Consider the following 17,828-nt stretch of genomic DNA (forward strand, 5'->3'; position numbering starts at 1 on the left):
GGCAGCAGCTGCAGCCCGCACACAGCACTGCAGCAGCAGCTGCACCGCGCACGCAGCAGGCTCAGCAGTACAGCAGCTGCTATAGATGATTTTTCTTGTGCTATGGAAACCGCGTCAGTTTCTTCCATCGGGACTGCCCTTACCTCTCTTCTCATTAACTCACGGCCACATTTATCTGCAAGATTACGCTCTGCTTGGTGCACCATTTTGTCCTTGAGGGGATTCAGCACGCAAGCTGCAACATGCATAACGCAGGCCTGCCGCTCGACTAGGACTGATGCAGGCCTATAGTACTCAAAAACTCTGTTGACTAGCAACACTTTGGTGCGGCTCCTTGGAGCTCTGGCTCCTCCTGCTATTTCACTATTCACATATTGTACTAACACTGTGCATCGAAGCCTATTTTCTCTCTACTCACCTTCTCCAACACAAACCATGCAGGCCGGTGGAGCTAAAATTGTGCAGGAGCCAGAACACCAAACTGGACCTGACATTACACGGTGACGCAAAACATGACACACCCTGATATGGTGATTGTAGTTTGAAAAGAAGCCCAAAGCTAAAACTGAGAACTCACATCCGTCCAAATTCAGCATAGATCGTTTAAATTATAGTGACATGAAAATTACATCAGTCAACCTTCGTATCATTCACTAGTTCGATAAAAAGAAAAATACTAGAATTCTGAAATAAGATAACAAAGATACACTAAAGACTACAGTCGCTCCATAGTTGACTTCACGGAGTCAAGAATCCTAAAATAATGGTAGAACAAAGCTGAATGTTCACCCTCCAAGCCATCTCTGTGGTGACAGTTGCTCCTAGCCAGGTTGTTGCATGGACTGTCCCCAATTACAAGATAAAACCCACCAATCCTTCTAATATATGATTCAATCTCCTCCAAAGTTAATGTTTGCACATCACTAATCTCAATGAGTGTGCCTGTTTGCATCTGATCCCACCAGCTCTTTAGAATGGTCCTGTTCACCTCGGATTTCTCGACTGAAATCACATTGTTCATGCAAATACCAAGTCTATGGAGAGCAACCTTAGCTCCTCCAATACCAGAGAACTAGGGCAGCACATTCATACCATGTGGAAACATGTCCTTGAGTACCGAGAAGTGATATGCAACATTGTCTACTTGGAAAGAATTCCCCAGGGACCTATATCTCTCTGTCCTGCTGATTCCTCTCGTGTGATCCTCATACAAAGAACACAAATACTTCTTTGGTTTTGGTTTTAACCATGACTATCGTCCCTTGATTTAGTCCTCTAAACCAACTTTTTTCTTAGTAGAACTAGATCCTAACAAGTTTCAGGAGCTAAAACAGAATTAACTATTTATTGGTGCTCATGGTCCTTGTGGTGTTGCCATATAACAACTTCCACACTCCTTTTACAAATATCTAACTCTAGAATTTTCTCTCTGGTACTAGGATAAGGATGAGAGAAAATTCTAGAGTTAGATATTTGTAAATAACTTCCACACTCTTCTTTACAAGTATTAATTACTATGATTTTATCCTTACGCGTGTAAAAGTCTCTTATAATTTCCAAAACCTTCTAGAATGTAAGTATGCATTGTAATATTTTTCCTGTGAATCGTAAGTATGCATTGTAAGATATTTTTCCTGTGAGTCGTGTTTTTAGTGTATAAGCCTCTCACCTAATGAGACTTTGCCGCACGATTTTCATTCGTAGTGATCGATTATTTTAATTGTGTGCTTTTAATCCTTAATTGGGAAATGTTTAGACTTGTATAGTGAACGCACGCGAACAATGAAAAGCATTTAACTTCTTATCTAGAGAGAGCAGTCCTCGCACATAAAGATAATCGTACACATCATAATCCTACAAATGATAAAAACTATCAAACAAATGCTCTTCTAGGTAATTCTCAAGTCTGCATCACAACAAACAATAAAATCATGACAAACTTTAGTTTTATTAAGTATACAATAAGCAACAATTCACTGAATGCAAAAGGGAGCTACAAATTATATGATATTATAAATGTCAGCACTTCTATTAGCACCGGGCCATCGAGTCGAAACAATTGTGTCATGTTGAACAGATTGTGGCATGCAAAATTAAATTTGTTAAGGGTGCCATTCAGCAAGTGAATTCACTCTCCTAAACTAAAGGACACATCAGAACTAGCATAAAAGCAACTAAAATTAGAGCACCAAAAGAAGAACATCACTAGCTCATCTAGGGAAGCAAAGCTTATGTGTTAGAGACAGCAACATTTTTTAAATATTCTGGGCATATAATATAATCATATTATAGTAATAGCAATCATATATTAACCTTTTGCTACGTCCAGGCTTATGTGTATATTGCTCACAGAAATTGTTCTAGAGGATGAATTTCAGGCTAGGGCAGAAATGTCATTCTAGTTCCTATATCACCCAAAATCGAAGCTAGGCAGAACTCTAGTCACGAAAAAATTTCAATACTCTAAGAGTAAGATAATGTTTTGTGCAAAAAAGTGCATTATTCTTTGCAGGTATGAAAGGAAAAGGAACTTTGATTGAATAGTGATAGGGGTTCCCCCAAGACAGAATATGCTGATAAGCTATCCACCAGATTATTTTATTTAACTTGTTAATACTAAAGGGAACTTCCACCAATTGAATAATGATATTCAAAGAACTTTCAAATACAGAATCATAGAAGTCTCTATAAGGAACCTTACAGTTCAACGGTTAGAAAAAGGCTCAGTATATAACCCAAGAATTTAGGGGGGAAGCAGGATTTCATTTATACTTTTTAATAGCTTGCTGACAACCCTTGATGTTTAGCGGTTCTTTTTACTTCACTTTTTCGTTTCTCTTATACATGTACAGGGCCATCTTTGGCTACATTTTGACTCTCCTGCTCTATTAATAGAAATGAGCACAGTCTGTGCCCATTCGTTCAAAAAAAAATAGCTTGCTTGGGCTGGTTGTACCTGTAAAAAAATTTGAAATGGGGATGCTTATATGACTTGGGTAAAATAAACAGCAAGTCCTACATCAAGGATAGAAAGCAATGAGCATCCCAAGAATTAAAGTCTCAGTGGGATGGCTATACGCATCACATAGGAGATGCTTGGGATGCGCTTAAAGCAACAAGCGAAGCTTTCTCATGTGTTCATGGCTTGCCACTGCCATGTTGGCAGCAAGCTCACAACGCCTTGGTCATAAGAATCGCACCATGATGTCAATCAACATGTACCAACAGAGTTGGAGATTTGGAGAACTACCAACATGCTTACCTGGGTGACAGAGCTTCCACAGCAGGTGATGATACCAAAACTGTAGAATCAGGTAGACCACTGCCCGTGTCAGCAGCATGCACCACATCCCTAGATCAGAACAATTTAAATTCACAATGTCAGTTAATAATTATCTCAATCTGGTTGCGGAAAGAATTTTAATTAACAGTGCTTAAACAGAAATTACTTAGTCTACTCAAGTTGAAATGAACATGATGAAAGCATTGCAGCAATTTGCTGATCAATGTAGAGATGCTGACTTGGTTCTTTCAACAAAAATATTCACCAATAAACTGTAATTGTACTTCACTTCTCTGTATTCTACTCATTTAAGATTTATTTCTTGTGTGTGCATATGCATGATAAATGTTCTATCAGATGAAACAGAGCAGAAAGGAAATAAAGAGAGTTACCTCAGTTCAATTGTTGTAGTATGGTAGAAAATGGTTAGAGACCACTAGCAAACACTGTGATCGTAAAGGACTGGTGGCATGGAAATGTTGCAGTAAGAGTGGGAAAGTGAAGTTCCACACCTTCAGTTGGGAGATACAGAACTAACATACACCTATCTGTTCATACATGAACAAAGGTTCCTCTACTAGGCCTAGGTCAGGGCACGTTCAGGTTCAGCACTACTGTGCATGGCAATGACGAAGGCAGCTGTTTTGACGGTGCTGGTTTGGGGAATTCAGGGTATTACTCCACCTCGACTCTAATTAACTCCTACAGTCTGGCTTTGTGAAATTAGGTTGGCTGCACAAGTCAGACTAAATTGAGTAAGCTTGGCTAGGCCAGGAAACTCCAAATGTTAAAAAGTGTAAAGATTTAGCAACACACCCTTAGCATTTACCACACACGTGTCGAATGATAACCCTCGGATGGCTATTTTGGTAAAGTCGTGACAACATACAAGGGTTAAAATTAAGTGGATAGAAACTAACATGAATAAGCCTTCATATTCATATTTACAAAAATCAATTAAATTATCAAAATCGGACAATGCTTGTATGTTTGCAACCTTTTAAAAGAATTATATAAAAATATATGTTTTGTAAAATCTGATAGGAACACAATCCTATGATCTGAGTCTATGATTCAATCATGTCGGAAAAATAGATCCTACTTAGGATCCTGACCCTGACAAACTTTGGCAGGGAGCAATGCCACTAGACAGAGGTTAAGTCCCAAACCAGGAGTTAGCGGCATGCAGCAGGAGAGAGCGCTCCCCAGCTTAAACGGGGGCCAAAAGGCAGAATATGCACCATCTGCCCCAGGCATAGACTTTTCTATTAGGTTCCAGAACGGGGGTAACCAGGGAAGCAGCGGGTGGTGGGCCAGGAGAGGTCTAAAATTTTGAATGGGTGCTGAGATTTATGCAAAACACATTCAAGATATGGTGGGGTATAATTTTTAACAGCAAGCAGGCCACGATTTGAGCTAATGAAAAAACGATGGCCATACCCATAGCTTGGATCAAGTGTTGAGGATGAGTCATTTAGCGACAGTCTCTTCAAGTTTGACATAACTGCAATTGTAGGGCCAAGTTCATTGGTGCTCCCCTCAGCAGTAACCTCTGCAGCCCTGATCAGAACATGTTGTTATGATGGAGATATTGCATACAAAATGTAGACATCCTAGGGTAGACATTCTATCTCCTGTATGAGAGGGCCACAGTAAATAAAAAGGAAGGCAATGCTAATTTCTTGTCCAAAGTGAAACGGAATGACACTTACGGTAAGTTGGTTTGTGGCTCTGCTCTTCGTCCTCGAGACCGCCTTGGGCGATCTGAATACATGGAACTCTGCCGAACTCGTGTTTGAGTTGCATGTTCTGATCTCCAGTGGCGGCGACTGCAAAAAAAATATTAAAAAAAGATGAATTATTATTCCTAGGAGGCAAGCAATGCCTGCTCATCCTAGAATGGGAGAGCAGAAGTTTAGAGTAAAACAGAGAGAGCAGTCAGAGCACCAAGACAAGTTTATGGGCAGGCAGACATTACAAGGGAGTGGTCGGTCGGAGGAACATTCGGTGAAAAAGAAACGTCTTCTTCTTCCCCCAATCCCAGTCACATGGCTGCTACATAGGAATAGGAATAGAACGGAACAGCATTCTTTCTAGATATAAGGAAGCAGGTGTCCGGCAGTTGATGCTGCCGCGCATACATACATATAAGAGGAATTTGCTCTGGACATATGTTCATCAAATCTCTATTCAGAGCAGAGAGAGGAGAGGAGAGGAGAGGATGCTGGAGGGAGGGTGGAGGTCATTCACCCAGTTCCACGCAAGGAGGACGATTCCGGAGAGGGGATTCTAGATCGCCGGAGCCCACTCTCCTCCCTCTCACGCTGCTCCCTCTCAAGATGCCACCGCTCATATTCTGGGGTTAGAGCTTAGTCATGTCCCTTGATAGGAACATCGACGAGCTTCTTGTCGGAATCCCTGTCCATGCCTAAGGCGATTCCGATTCGCTCGCAAGGGAGGAGGAGTTGATTGGGGAAATTTAGTTTCTAGTAGTAGGGTTCTTGTCTCTCTGTCTTCCCCCTCACTCTTCCCCACCAGTCCCGGCTCTACCGCGGGGTGGGGGGCGGGTAGTGCGACCGCCAAGAGGGCCATCAAGCCATATAGATAATTATTATATATAATTTGGTCGGTGAACTTTGCTTTAGGTTCCATTTTTCAGGAGTTCCTAAAATTCCTATCACATCAAATGTTTAAATACCTATTAGGAGTATTAAACATAAACTAATTACAAAACCAATTGCATAGATGGAGGCTAATTTGCTAGACGAATCTACTAAGCTTAATTAGTCCATGATTTGACAATGTGGTGCTACAGTAAACATGTGCTAATGATGGATTAATTAGGCTTAATAGATTCGTATCCGGAATTAGCCTCCATCCGTGTAATTAGTTTTATAATTAGTTCATGTTTAGTTCTCCTAATTAGCCTCCGAATATTCGATGTGACATGAATTTTAGTTCGGACTAAAGATCTAAACACCCTCTTAGTTTTTATGAATGACCCGCATAACCAGGCTATTTGGGCCTGCCTCCCGTCCCTGCCAAATCAATTGTGGCCTGCCTCCCGTCCCTAACTCTATGCCACTTCCGATCCGATCAGCAAGACAGCGAGGCCATCACGCCTCACGCGGGTGCAGGAGGTGAGCGCCGAGGGCGTTAGGGGCTGGGGCGCTCACGATCGTCGTCAGGGGCGCGGGTGCAAGTGGCTACGGAAACGTGCAGGAACGGCTGTCCTACGTTGTCGTCTCCCGACCGTCATCATATTTGTTAGAAGAATTGATCTCAGCATTTGAGATTCTTCAGTTTGTTAAAGCTGCAGATTGGTACCTGAATGTCTCCATTGCATATCGGATTCTCTTAACTGTTCCAGTGACAGTAGCATCAGCCGAAAGAAGTTTCTCCAAATTGAAACTATTGAAAAATTATTTGAGATCAACTATATTATAAGAAAGATTGAATGGTTTGGCTATGTGCAGCATTGAGAAGGATGTTTTGGATGACATTAATCTTGATACTGTTATTGAAGATTTTGCATCCAGAAATGCCCGAAGACAGTTTTTTATAAAGTACTGAAGCATTATATTTTTATTTGAGGTAATCATAATAGTTATTATTTTTAGTTTTTTACACTATTGTTATGTTTTATGAGGTATAAATATATTGCAAATTTTTATTATTCGAGTTTTGATATTAAAAATTAGTTCAATCGGACCCTTGTCTTCTTCTGGCCCAAGGACCGGCCTTGTTCCCACTCGCCAGTTCGCTCGGCTTTGAGGCTGCTTTGCTTGGTACACAGGTCCGGTGCACCCAATGTTTAGAAACACAATTTTCTACTGGTACAGGTACATTGGTACAACATATCGATGTGTCGGACACGTCGGACCTTAAATGGTCTACAAACATCTGCTAGTGTTTTACCAAAAATATATTTTATTACAAATAACAACACATTCTTGATCGTTTTGCAAAAGTTTAGGTCTATTTTGAAATGCACGATTCAAAGAATATACAATGTTAGAGTGCTTTTCCTCTTTCTGTATTATACAGTGATGCGCATCCAGGACTGAAATTTGGAGTGAGGGAAAGAACAATATATAAGGAAAGTCCTACTCCTTCCGTCCCAAATTACTGTTTTGGTTTTCTAGGTCTACGTAACAAAAGTCATGTACCTATAAAACCAAAACGAATAGTAAAAAAACGAATAATAAAGATACGTAAAGTCTTGCACCTAGAAAACCAAAACGAATAGTAATTTGGGACGGAGGAAGTATTAGATTTCTCCTTAGTTTTGAATTTGAACATTCTGTACACTACCGGAATGCATCTGCAAAGTACAATATGCTAATGGATTCCAATTCTATAGAAAATTTACGGGAAGCTCCCAATTAGAAAATGCAACATGGAATGGTTGGGTCTGATTATACTAATTATTTACCGAGTGTCTAAAATTTCAAAAAACTCGGAGCATCGATAAGAATCCCGAGTGCCTGACACTCGAAGAATCTCGGTTACGGTGGAACAGAACCGTTACCCCGCTTCTTTCCCGTGTGCTTGTTAGTTGCCGCGTGTTCGAGGTTACTCACGAGAAACAATTTTATTTCCCAAGTGTTACGATTTGGACACTCGTAAGCACAAACTTTCGCGAGCTGACGCCACCGAGTGTCTCCACCGTATTCCCAGTGCATATTCCGGTAGTGGTAGAAGCTTCATATGCCAAAGCTTTTTTTTCCCCTCAGAAGTGGCAATTAAATCCTTGGATATGATTGGATTCCTACATTTTTTTGTTTTAAAGGAGCTTTATTGTAGCCCGATCGAGCTCTACGACAAATCATGTTTTCAAGGATTTGAAAAGAAAAATGAAGCCCTAGGACGAACATGAGCCTTGAAACAAAAAATCAGTAGCTTTTCAAAAAAGAAAAAAAATCGATGAGACGACAGTTATACATACCGATGGGTGGCTGGATTCAAGGTTAAATCCTCCGTTGATGATCCTCGAGTAGTTTCAGGTGACGAACGTTGCCCGGCGGTACTTGCGTTGCGTTGCATAGCTCAACCACAAGTTACGGCTTCTTCTCATTCCCAGAATCGCAGGCTGACACCGAACGTGGTAGTATATAGGGGGCGTAGGCGGCGAAAATCCAGCCACAGACGCATCGGAGAGCAATATTTGTGTTGCGCTTCACTCCGATCCCGACACCAAACCCTTCTCGTGCCCGTTCTCCTACTCTCCCACGAATAGTTGCGTTACACCCCGTTAGGAATTTGGAATTGGTATTGGCTATCCTCAATGCCTGCTGTTTAGATGTTTTCAGAATTGGAATTGGAAACCTGCTACAATACCAAGCGGTATTGCGCATACTGCCGTAGCCCCTCGCGCAATGCCGAGCCGTTCCTCTCCGTATTCGCTGAAATTGACCTCCCCCTCTCCCGCATCTCCCGCATCTCTTTCTCTCTCCGTCTCAATCTCTCTCCGCCGGGCACCCGACGCTATAGCTCTGCGCGAGAAGGCGGCGTGGCCTTCACTGGCCAGGCCGCGGCGGCAAGGGTGAGCTCCGCCCCCGCCCGCTCTGTCGGTCTCCGTCTCAATTTTTCTCTTCGTCTCAAACTCTCTTCGCCGGGCATCCGACACTACTGCTCGGGGAGAGAAGGCAGCGCGGCCTTCACCAGCGAGGCCGCGGTGGCACGGGTGAGCACGCGGTGGTCCAGCCCATTAGCTCACAGGCTTTGAGTGCGAGAACGAGCGCACACACTTACCCCAGCGAGGAGAAGACTCACAGTCCAGCCACCTGCAATGGAATCTTTCTCCTGCGAGCTATCTATTGGAATGCTCAATTTTTTGACTTGTGGTTCCATTTTGCTAGTGAGATTCTTGATTCGTTGGATTGTGGTTCGATTCTGCTGCCGCAGTGCCTGATTTGTTGGTTGAATTTTGTAGAATTTTGATTTTGCCTGTAGGTCAAAGGTTCGACGGGAGTGCGGCCATTTGTTTGCCGCCGGGTACGGGCTGACGAGGTCATTCGCGGTGGGGTCGAATAGTGGCTGGCCGCTTGGAGGCCTGCTTGTGCGCCGTGGTGGCCTCAGTGGCTTACCCCCCGGGCGCCGTGTTGTTGATGCTGCCAGTGAGGAAGAACAGAACTAGAGAAAGAAAGGAGCATATAGATAAGGCATGGGCATAATCGTCACTTCAGTATGGCTGGAAAAAGAAATTGACAAGAAAAGAAGGAAAATGAGCTTATAGAGAAGATGACGATTCTCAGTTTCATGACATGAACATCCAAACAGTATTTGCCACCTCATCCGATTCCAAGCAATTTCATGTACATCCAAACAATAGATTCGGTATTATAACCCATTTCTAATATCAGCCTGCTTTAGTATTGAACCTAGGTATTGAACCCAATTCAATGTCAAATTCTCCGATCCATATGAACCCTTAGAGGTTTGTACTTCTTCTCCTCCTGACCGTACTCGTGCCATTGGTGGGCTGTTGCCATAATTTTATTTGCGTTTTTCCCTTTAATAAAAATTCGGCAAAGTTTTTCCTGCCTGCTAAAAAAAAGGTGAGATGTCACGTACACCATAAACAACTCACCTTATTACAATTGAAATCATGGTCATTTGTGTTTGACTGCTAGCCTGCTCAGTCTCCATTTAATGTTACTTCCTCTGTTTCACATTATAAGTGGTTGGCTTTTTTAGGTTCATAATTATTTGTATGCATCTAGACATACATTATATTTAGGTGCATACAAATATCTATCCACCTAGAAATACTAAAATAACGTATAATTTAGGATGGAGGGAGTAGTTTCAAATTTAGAAATGTAAGTGACATGCTAGCACAATGCCGTATGTTGCTATGGACCCCTCGCGGACGGCCGGTGGCGGCCCTACGGTAGTGTCCCAACTGCATAAGACCGTGGGTTGATATCACGCCTCCAGCACCACCTTACGAGCCATCGCCACTTGTGCTACCTTGAAGGACCGTCGCCGCTAGGGCCTGGTGGCCATCATGTCTAGAGGCTTTGCGCACCAACGTAGCCGAGAACGGAATGAGGAAGTTTGGATGCTATGCTGAAAGGGGGTAGGAGGCGTGGGTGGCGGGACGATGAGGTGCAGCTCGGGGGAAGAAAGTCATGGAAAGAAGAGGGTAGTGAACGTGGGGAAAAAACTAAAAATAGATCGGACCGTAACCTTAAAAGAAACATCAGCCCACGAAAGTGAAATTAGGCCCAAACCCCCAGACGGATTAAGGAACCAATCCTCTCTTTATAGAAATAGGCAAAGATTGGAGCGTTCAAATAACCTTATGGTCAACGTTGAGTAACCTTATGGCATATCTTCCATGTGGAGTCTATTATTGCTCACTTTATTAGCCAAATGTCTTCATTTTATGCATCAACGGTTGTTGTACTAATGTCTTATGAGATTTAGCAAATCTATATAGACATCTTAATCACTACTACCCAAACAATTTTTTTAATCTAGACTTAACAGTATTTATAGGAGCAAACGGGAGACCCGCTCCTACTTTTCGCAGCTAGAGGGAGTACGTCTACAGTAGAAGGAGTGCGTCTGCAGGGACGTGTCTCGAGCCGCACTTGCAAATCCGTTTTCGGGGGACAGATCATGCCATGACCTGACGGTACAAATCAATTAAAAAACAAAAAGAAAAAATAAATTGACAGTGGCCGTTGCAGCTCCGTACTAGCGAGGCCAATCATGCGCAGCTCGCACTGCAGCTAGGCCATCCTGCCGCTCCTATGCTGCCCCATGACTCGTGAATCCCACACGCAAGCCACAAGCCTCAAACGCTCTCATCTCCTGCAAGCCGCAATCCCACACTACTCCACAATGCCTTATCACCGCTGGCTCTAAAGTGCCCTTAACTACCAGTTTTGGATCCATCATATGAAAAGCAGGTACCCCATCACCGCCATTTCTAGAACCGGTGGTGATACCCTTCCCAAAAAACAAAAAATCGCCGAACCAAGCCCTACCGCATGCCATCGCCCCGACGCCTCACCACGCGTTGCCGCCGCAGCCGTAGCCCCGACGCCTCGCCGCACGCCACCACCACTGAAGCCTCGACGCCCCACCACGGGCCCCCAACTCATAATTGGACCTGGCAGTGATGAGTTCTTATCATTGCCAGTTCATGTTTTCACTGTCGAGTCAGGTAAAAATCCAGCGGTGATGAGTTATCACTGCCGGTTTGACAAAATCTAGTAGTGATACATGCGGCAGTGATGATGGATTGTGTAGTAGTGCTAGGACGCTCTCACCTCCCGCATTATGCTGCCATGGATGATGGAGTAGAGATAAGGTAGAGAGGGAAATGGGAGAGAGGAAGGAAGACATAAGATCCTGATGAGATAAGATTGTGGGAATCTTTTTTTAACTTGACAGTGCGTTCGGGTACCGAAACGCACCCGTTTCGCATCGTTTTTCATGCAGTAGCGAAATGCACCAAAATATTCACAAATATGTTCTAGGGTCTAATGAGGTAGATAGGATGCGTTCGTTGTGAAAAAACCCGACAAATGTTCGCTATCCGGAACCAGTGCATTCGAGTGCTAAAACACACCTGTTTCGCATCATTTTTCATGCGGTAGCGAAATGCACCAAAACACTTCCAAATATGTTCAAGGGTCTAAGGAGGTAGATTGGATGTGTTCGTTGCAAAAAAAATCCATCGGAAATTCGCTACCCGGAAATAGTGCATTCGGGTACCGAAACACACCTGTTTCGCTTCATTTTTAGTGTAGTAGCAAATGATCCAAAACACTCCCAAGCATGTTCTAGGGTCTAATGAGGTAGATTGGATGTGTTCGTTGCGACAAAATCCATCAGAAGTTCACTACCTAGAAGCAGTGCATTCAGGTGCCGAAACATACCCGTTTCGCATCGTTTTCTATGTAGTAGTGAAATGCTCGAAAATACTGCTGAACATGTTCTAGAGTCTAATGAGGTAGATTGGATGCGTTCGTTGCAAAAAAAAAGCATTCGGGTACCGAAACGCACCTGTTTCGCATCATTTTTCGTGTAGTAGTAAAATGGACCAAAACACTCACAAACATGTTGTAGGGTCTAATGAGGTAGATTGGATGCGTTCATTGAAAAACATACGTCGAAAGTTGGCTACTCAGAAGTGGTGTATTCGAGTGCAAAAATGCACCTGTTTTGCATAATACACCTGTTTCATTTTCCTTGCTACTCGAAAACTGATATGATGAGGACAGCTCATATGCATGGCCCAATTTGCCTAGCAACTGCCATTTGATTTTTCACATGCATGGTGGATGCGTATAACACGGATCGTAATGGATTGCCTGTACTCACAGCTGGCTTGCCATGGTAGTAATTTAAACTGTAAAGACCTAACACAACTTCATGAGAAATGGGTCACACGAATTCAACTTAATCTAGTAGGACAAACACAACAAAAACAGTTAAGTTAAATAACTGTTTTTATGCGCATAAATAGTGCTCCTCCGTCAAAGTATATGTAGCATTATTACATTAGCATTTTCTACTAGTGTGCGTACCCAATCTGCATCTTCAACTTTACTAATCATGCATACCAGCGAACACCATGCCTACGCTCATCAATCAAATACGTAACTCTCATCCTCGGCTTCATCTTCAAGTCTAGTCAGAGCAAATTCATCGGAAGAATCACTTTCGTACATGTAGGGACATTCGGCTTCATCTTCAAGTAGGTGATATGCAACAGTGTCCACTTGGAAAGAATTCCCCAGGGACCTATATCTCTCTGTCCTGCTGATTCCTCTCGTGTGATCCTCATACAAAGAACACAAATACTTCTTTGGTTTTGGTTTTAACCATGACTGTCGTCCCTTGATTTTTAGTCCTCTAAACCAACTTTTTTCTTAGCAGAACTAGATCCTAACAAGTTTCAGGAGCTAAAACGGAATTAACTATTTATTGGTGCTCATAGTCCTTGTGGTGTTGCCATATGGCAACTTCCACACTCCTTTTACAAATATCTTACTCTAGAATTTTCTCTCTGGTACTAGGATAAGGATGAGAGAAAATTCTAGAGTTAGATATTTGTAAATAACTTCCACACTCTTCTTTACAAGTATTAATTACTATGATTTTATCCTTACGCGTGTCAAAGTCTCTTCTAATTTCCAAAACCTTCTAGAATGTAAGTATGCATTGTAATATTTTTCCTGTGAGTCGTAAGTATGCATTGTAAGATATTTTTCATGTGAGTCGTATTTTTAGTGTGAGGTGGATATAAGCCTCTCACCTAATGAGACTTTGCCGCACGATTTTCATTCATAGTGATCGATTATTTTAATTGTGTGCTTTTAATTCTTAATTGGGAAATGTTTAGACTTGTATAGTGAACGCACGCAAACAATGAAAAGCATTTAACTTCTTATCTAGAGAGAGCAGTCCTCGCACATAAAGATAATCGTACACATCATAATCCTACAAATGATAAAAACTATCAAACGAATGCTCTTCTAGGTACTTCTCAAGTCTGCATCACAACAAACAATAAAATCATGACAAACTTTAGTTTTATTAAGTATACAGTAAGCAACAATTCACTGAATGCAAAAGGGAGCTACAAATCATATGATATTATAAATGTCAGCACTTCTATTAGCACCGGGCCATCGAGTCGAAACAATTGTGTCATGTTGAACAGATTGTGGCATGCAAAATTAAATTTGTTAAGGGTGCCATTCAGCAAGTGAATTCACTCTCCTAAACTAAAGGACACATCAGAACTAGCACAAAAGTAACTAAAATTAGAGCACCAAAAGAAGAACATCAATAGCTCATTCGGTGAAAAAGAAACGTCTTCTTCTTCCCCCAATCCCAGTCACATGGCTGCTACATAGTGATAGGAATAGAACAGAACAACATTCTTTCTAGATATAAGGAAGCAGGTGTCCGGCAGTTGATGTTGCCACGCATACATACATATAAGAGGAATTTGCTCTGGACATATGTTCATCAAATCTCTACTCGGAGTAGAGAGAGGAGAGGAGAGGAGAGGATGCTGGAGGGAGGGTGGAGGTCATTCACCCAGTTCCACGCGAGGAGGACGATTCCGAAGAGGGGATTCCAGATCGCCGGAGCCCACTCTGCTCCCTCTTAAGATGCCGCCGCTCATATTCTGGGGTTACAGCATAGTCACGTCCCTTGATACGAACATCGACGAGCTTCTTGTCAGAATCCCTGTCCATGCTGAAGGCCGAAGGCGATTCCGATTCGCTCGCAAGGGAGTAGTTGATTGGGGAAATTTAGTTTCTAGTAGTAGGGTTCTTGTCTCTCTGTCTTCCCCTCACCTTTCCCCACCAGGCCCGGCTCTAGCGCGGGGTGGGGGGCGGGTAGTGCGACCGCCAGAGGACCATCAAGCCATATAGATAATTATTATATATAATTTGGTCGGTGGATTTTTGATTTATATTGAGTTTGTTTCTTTAGGGGTATAATTCTTGGATATGATTGGATTCATGCAATTTTTTTGTTTTAAAGGAGCTTTATTGTAGCTATGGACCCCATGCGGACGGCCGGTGGCGGCCCTACAATAGTGCCCCAACTGCATAAGACCGTGGGTTGATATCGCGCCACCAGCACCACCTTATGGGCCATCGCCGCTGACGCTACCTTGAAGGACCATCGCCGCCAGGGCCTGGTGGCCATCATGTCTAGAGGCTTTGCGCACCAACGTAGGCGAGAACAGAATGAGGAAGTTTGGATGCTATGCTGAAAGGGGGTAGGAGGTGTGGGTGGTGGGACGATGAGGTGCAGGTCGGGGGAAGAAAGTCATGGAAAGGAGAGGGTAGTGAACATGGGGAAAAAACTAAAAATAGATCGGGCCGTGGCCTTAAAAGAAACATCAGCCCATGAAAGTGAAATTAGGCCCAAACCCCAAGACGGATTAAGGAACCAATCCTCTCTTTATAGAAATAGGCAAAGATTGGAGCGTTCAAATAACCTTATGTTCAATGTTGAGTAACCTTATGGCATATCTTCCATGTGGAGTATATTATTGGTCACTTTATTAGCCAAATGTCTTCATTTTATGAATCAACGGCTGTTGTACTATTGTCTTATGAGATTAAGCATATCTATATAGACATCTTAATCACTACTACCCAAACAATTTTTGTAGATCTAGACTTAACAGTATTTATAGGAGCAAATGCGAGACCCGCTCCTACTTTTCACAGCTAGAAGGAGTGCGTCTGCAGGGACGTGTCTCGACCCGCACTTGCAAATCCATTTTTGAGGGACGGATCATGCCATGACTTGACCGTACAAATCAATTAAAAAACAAAAAGAAAAATTAAATTGACGGTGGCCGCTGCGGCTCCGCACTAGCGAGGCCAATCATGCGCAGCTCGCACTGCAGCTAGGCCATCCTGCCGCCCCCATGCTGCCCCATGCCTCGTGAATCCCACACGCAAGCCGCAAGCCTAGGACGCTCTCATCTCCGGCAAGCCACAATCCCACACTACTCCACAATGCCTTATCACCGCCCGCTCTAAAGTGCCCTTAATCGCCCTTAATCGCCGGTTTTGGATCCATCATATGAAATGCAGCAGTGATGAGGGTACCCCATCACCCTAGCTCTGGAACAAGTGGTGATATCCTTCCCAAAAAACAAAAAACGGCCGACCCCAGCCCTACTGCATGCCACCGCCCTGACGCCTCACCACGCGTCGCCACCACAGCCTTAGCCCCGATGCCTCGCCGCATGCCACCGCCACTGAATGCTCGACGCCCCACCATGGACCCCCAACTCATAATTGGACCTAGCAGTGATGAGTTCTTATCACCACTAGTTCATGTTTTCACTGTCGGGTCAGGTAAAAATCCAACGGTGATGAGTTATCATTGCCGGTTTGACAAAATCTAGCAGTGATATACGCGGCAGTGATGATGGATTGTGTAATAGTGCCAGGACGCTCTCACCTCCCGCATTATGGCTGCCATGGATGATGGAGAAGAGATAAGGTAGAGAGGGGAATGGGAGAGAGAAAGGAAGACATAAGAACCTGATGAGATAAGATTGTGGGAATCTTTTTTTAATTTGACAAGTGCGTAGATGGAAAAAAAATCCATTTCTAGGGTAGTGCATGTGGCAGACCGTCATAAGAAATGAATCTCGTTATAGGGGTGTTGACGGTCGTTAAGTACCAAATATGACCATCAATATACTCAATAATAAAGGAGGATTGATATTTCTTACACGCATATTTAGTTTCGAATAATGTAGTTCCACTTGTCCTTAGAGATTATTTGGTTGTAGTCTAAATAACACAAAATGATGGAGAAAGCACACCCTATGGATCCAAGAAACACACTTCTAACCAATAGGAGGTTGCCACATGTGCATCCCATGGATTGAAGGGCCCACAAACTACCGAACCGCCTCATCCATTGGATAATGCACACAACTACCATTGGGACTCACATGTCAGACTACCATGCGAAGGCGGTTGCAAAAGAGGCCACCAGGGGTTCGGCCAAACCCTTGGATCGACCGAACCACCTCTGGCTCCCCTTGTGATTTGCTTCCACATGGCTATGGGTGATGGCTTCCCTACGTCGGTTATTAGAGATTCCCCCGAATATTCCTCCTGTAAACTGCCTCCTTGAGCCTATAAATATGAGGGTAGGGGCTCCATTTAGGACACACACCACAAGTGAATCATTCTCTCCCTCTTAGTTTCCAAGTTAGTGGAGTTAGGCTAGAGTAGCTCTCCTTTAGGTTCAAGGTCTCCTAGGAGTCTAGGGTATGGATCTTGTATCTTACATTCCTAGGTTGACTTTATTCTATTCAAAGTATTCATCTTCCTTATATAGTGTTGTGCTTGGTTCTTATATGCATGAGTTAGATATATACCCTTGCTATGTTGATGTGCTAGGCTTATACGCTCGTATGATAGTTGTATACCCTTGCTATCATAGTGTAGGCTTATATACTCTCATGTATGCCTTGAGACCATGCTTCAGTGCATACTCTGTGTGCATATATACCTTCTATGTTTAGTTGATCTATGCTACGACATCAGTTCAATGGCCAAGTTTATGGCGGCTTCAGCCCTTGTCACAATAGCTCGGGTTGGTTGGAGTGTTGTTAACAATGCAAGCATCGTGTTCGGATTGTTTAGCTTCATTGGATTGGATATGAGTTTACCCCATGGGCCGTAGAGGTAGGCCACAGGTGGGTGGTAGCCCTATTGTTCCTTTGTTATCCTCCACGTTCGGGTATGCTATAGGAGTTCGTAAATTAGTAGTAACTTTGTCGGGCAGAATCGGAACGAGTACTGTCTCCCCATGTGTGCCTTGGTGCATAGGCCTGAGTTCTATACAATGTGTATGCATGTTATGCTTTGTATGATCTGTGTAGTTTATATGAAGTACACATGAACCTAGAGCTAACTCTTAATCCTTCTCCCTAGCTTAGTTATCTTGAGATGATTCCTGTGTGTGTCACACTACATGTCTATCATTATCTTACCCCTGCTTCAATATTGTCTCTATCCAT

At 43.2% G+C, this 17,828-nt stretch overlaps 1 pseudogene; it reads right to left on the reverse strand.

Moving 5' to 3' along the window:
• Positions 1 to 558: 558 nt before the first annotated feature.
• On the reverse strand, positions 559 to 14,514 carry LOC140222220 (DNA (cytosine-5)-methyltransferase DRM2-like; annotated as a pseudogene).
• Positions 14,515 to 17,828: the final 3,314 nt, after the last annotated feature.

The sequence above is a fragment of the Setaria viridis genome, chromosome 3 (assembly GCF_005286985.2).
Source record: "Setaria viridis chromosome 3, Setaria_viridis_v4.0, whole genome shotgun sequence".
NCBI classification, from domain to species: domain Eukaryota; kingdom Viridiplantae; phylum Streptophyta; class Magnoliopsida; order Poales; family Poaceae; genus Setaria; species Setaria viridis.